This window comes from Myotis davidii, unplaced genomic scaffold, assembly GCF_000327345.1.
Source record: "Myotis davidii unplaced genomic scaffold, ASM32734v1 scaffold639, whole genome shotgun sequence".
Lineage (NCBI taxonomy): Eukaryota > Metazoa > Chordata > Mammalia > Chiroptera > Vespertilionidae > Myotis > Myotis davidii.
Genome location: NW_006290541.1, coordinates 1,770,759 through 1,774,532, shown reverse-complemented (window position 1 = coordinate 1,774,532; position 3,774 = coordinate 1,770,759). Strand labels below are relative to the sequence as shown.

At 38.4% G+C, this 3,774-nt stretch overlaps 1 protein-coding gene across 1 annotated transcript in view; it reads right to left on the bottom strand.

Moving 5' to 3' along the window:
* LOC102767393 (chromosome unknown open reading frame, human C16orf72) overlaps positions 1–3,774 on the bottom strand; it is a gene marked incomplete at its 5' end in the record, with an annotated part of 28,674 nt that overhangs the window by 18,328 nt on the left and 6,572 nt on the right. The window lies entirely within an intron of this gene.

Below are 3,774 nucleotides of genomic sequence, written 5' to 3'. Positions count from 1 at the left end.
GAATTAATTCGGATCGACTACTCAACAAAACTGAACAGTACAGTGGAAACAAAAAGGTTTCACTCATTTCCCTAAATATAGCTTCATTCTACTCCAGTACCGAACAGTTTTCCATAAACTCATAACCATTCCAATTCCAAAAGACCTTGCCTTAAAATTTCTGGCCTCCCAGTCTCCCTGTAGATATTTCCCCCTTATATAAAGAACCAGAATGTTCAAGAAAACAATCCCTGAAATTTATTTTTAGTTGTGCTACTCAAGCAGCAGAAAACCACCAGTATATCTTTAATAGTCCAGCTGGTGTGACTCAGTGGTTGAGCATCAACCTATGAATAAGGAGGTCACAGTTTGATTCCTGGTCAGGGCACATGTCTGGGTTGCAGGCTCCATCCCCAGTGTGGGGTGTGCAAGAGGTAGCTGATCAATGATTCTCTCTCATCACTGATGTTTCTCTCTCTCTCTTTCTCTCTCGCCCTCTCTCTTCTTCTCTGAAATCAATAAAAGACCAAGAAATGTAGATGATTTTTTGTGTTAAGAATTTGCTTTTACAATAGATCCAGAGATAAAGAAGAACTACCTGTAATTTTTTAGAAATATTTTTACTAGAGGCCCGATGCACAAAATTCATGCAAGAGTAGTCCTTCCTTCCCCCGGCTGCCAGCACCGGCTTCCCTCTGGCACCCAAGACCTGAGCTTCCCTCCCGCCGCCAGCAGGCACCCAGGACCCAGGCTTCCTTCGCAGCCCCGGCTTCATCTGGGAGGTCCTCTGGAAAGATGTTCGGTCTATAATTAGCATATTACACTTTTATTATTACAGACTGATTTCAGAGAGGAAAGGGGGGGGGCATCAATGAGAGAATCAGCTGCCTTCCACCCACCCTACAACGGGATTGAGCCTACAATCCAGGCATGTGCCCTCACCAGGATTTGGATTGTGACCTTCTGGTTCATAGATCTACATTCAACCACTGAGCCATGCGGCCCAGCATGGCCTTTTTTTCTTTTTAAATCCCTTATCTGCTACAAAGATAAATTCTGAAAGGAGTAGCAATAATCAATGAAGAGCAGTGTCCCAAAAAGGAAAACAAGAATTAAGACATCACAGAGGCTCTTTAACTGTATGAATTTCTATTATTAAAAAAAGATGGCAAAGAGGGCAACACAAGCAGAACATTACTAAAGTTATTCCTTACCAGATGATCATTCCTTACTGCTAAAAAGTTAAAGAAAAAGGGAAGTTGTCCTTGGGAGCACTCTTAAAAATATTAAAACTCCATCCCAATTTTGAAAAAGTAGATTCTAATCTTACAGATATAAAAAGCAGCTCAAAAATGAAGTCATTTCTCCAGTATTTCACTACCAGAATGGCCAACTTACATGAATCAATGTCTTCTGATTTCTCATTTCACATAAACAAAAAGGAAGCATGAACTCCATCTTAAAGGCAAATTGTATTTAAGAGGACAATAGAGCACTTTTCCACCTCTCAGTCTTAAAGACTTAGATGAAGCCACCCCTTAGAGTAGATAAAAATTCTAAGATGACCTTGTTAAGCTGTGTCTAGACCTTAAGTTTTCTGAAGAAATGGAAGCATTTTAAGAGAAATCAAGTCATCAAGAAAACTAAGCCCATCCCAAAGAAAAAGGGAGAAGAAGAAACACAAAATATATGAACCTAGAGCAGTGATGGCGAACCTATGACACGCGTGTCAGAGGTGACACGCGAACTCATTTTTTTGGTTGGTTTTTCTTTGTTAAATGGCATTTAAATATATAAAATAAACATCAAAAATATAAGTCTTTGTTTTACTATGGTTGCAAATATCAACAAATTTCTATATGTGACACGGCACCAGAGTTAAGTTCGGGTTTTTCAAAATGCTGACACGCCGAGCTCAAAAGGTTCTCCATCACTGACCTAGAGGAACCAGGTTTCTAAAAACCTGCCCTACACCTAAAAGAATTGTAATCAAGTTCCTAACTGGAGAAGCTTCTCTTTTTCCAAACACAATGACTAAGGAAATTTCATTTTTCAAGAACTAAATGGAGGTAGGCCCAGAACTAGATATACAGAGGGGAAAAAGTTGGAAGCATGAAAGGGACACAACAAACCCAAAGCAGGCTTTGATGGCCCAAAGATGAAGCAGACATGTAAATGTACATCTGACAAAACAGACAGCAAAAAAGAGAAGCTACACCTGCTACAAACCTTCAATAAGGTGGTTTAGTTTAAAGAAACTGACAATCCAGGAAAGAAAGAGCTTGGCAAACAAAGTTTTGGTTTGTTCTGATTAAAGGCACAATAAAGTCTCAAAATTTAGATCTGCAAGGAGCTGATTTAATCAGATTTGAAGAAAGTTGGAAAACTCAATATTCACTGGTGTAGATGAGTTATATAACTAGTTGTGAACTTCTCTTATAGTGTATGCAACTGACAAATCATTTCATCTCAAAAATTCTGCACAAGTCTCAATATCCAAACCAAGAGCACACTAAAAATTAGACATGTTGTGACTTTTACCTACTAGAAGATAGAGAAGGAGAAAAGCAGATATAACATTTAAGGTCTTCTGGTACACGCTTTTGCATTGCCTGGACATAGCTTAATTTTATACCATTAACATCTCCTGAAAACAAATCCAATTACTTTCCCACCCAGATTAATCCAACCTGTTATTTTCCCTAAATAGAAAATCTCATGTTGACACTAAAGCATTTAAAATATAGTCCTATGTTTAGGACTTTAGCTACTTGGTTGAAAATAAAAACCCTCCCGCAATACCTTCAACTAAGTAGGAAAGACCTAAATGCTTATTGGATAATCTTAGGCATGACTAGACTAGCTTTTAATTTAAATCGCAGGTTAATTTAGTATCCAGCTAAACATAAACACACAGGATGGCCTCCTGAAAACTCTCAGCTAGACTGCTTTGAATACATCTGAACCCTGACAATATTACCCAAATTCTCAAAGTACAACTCAAAGAAACAGTGGGGGACAGTATTTGGTCCAATACCATCTGACACCAATGTCACCATGGAAAAGGGCCATTAAGCTTGAAGGTTAGGCAAACCCCAAGGGCATTACAAAATGTCAATCTAACCTCTAATCATAACACATTCATATCCTCATTCAAGAAATACTGATTCATGGCAGTCAGATGTCCCACATTTCATATTTTTTAAAAAATGTATATAAGCAGCTGAAATTTTAATTTGAGAGATTTTTAGAAGTCTAATCCTCCCACCACTGGAATGGGGCAGTTGGTAAATGATTTCTGAGGTGAAGACCAAATGTAACACTTCCTTACATGATACACTGACAAAATTAATCAGATTTCACTATTCATTGTTTTTCTGATACTCACAAACCTTATGAGTCCACCAAAGCAAATATTCCAATTTCATAAACTGAGGCTCCAAGGGCCTTACCCAAAGTTAGGTGGCACAGTTACTTCTACAAGGTATTTCTTCCTCAACAATAGAGAAGCCATTTTCCATTCTCCTTAGAGCAGGGGTGGGGAATGCAAGGCCCGATAAATCATTTGATCTGGCCTTGTGAAAGCACTAGGGCTGAAGTTAATTGTTTGATCAAATATAGGAGGCTAATTTTTAAGTTAACTGTATATGGCCCTCGAATAATGCTATAAATATCCAAATGGCCCTTGGCACAAAAAAATGGTTCCCCACCCCTGCCTTAGAGGATCTACAAACCAGAATAGCACACCACTACATCAAAGCAACTCTTCAAAGGAATACTTAAGAATCAAATCTG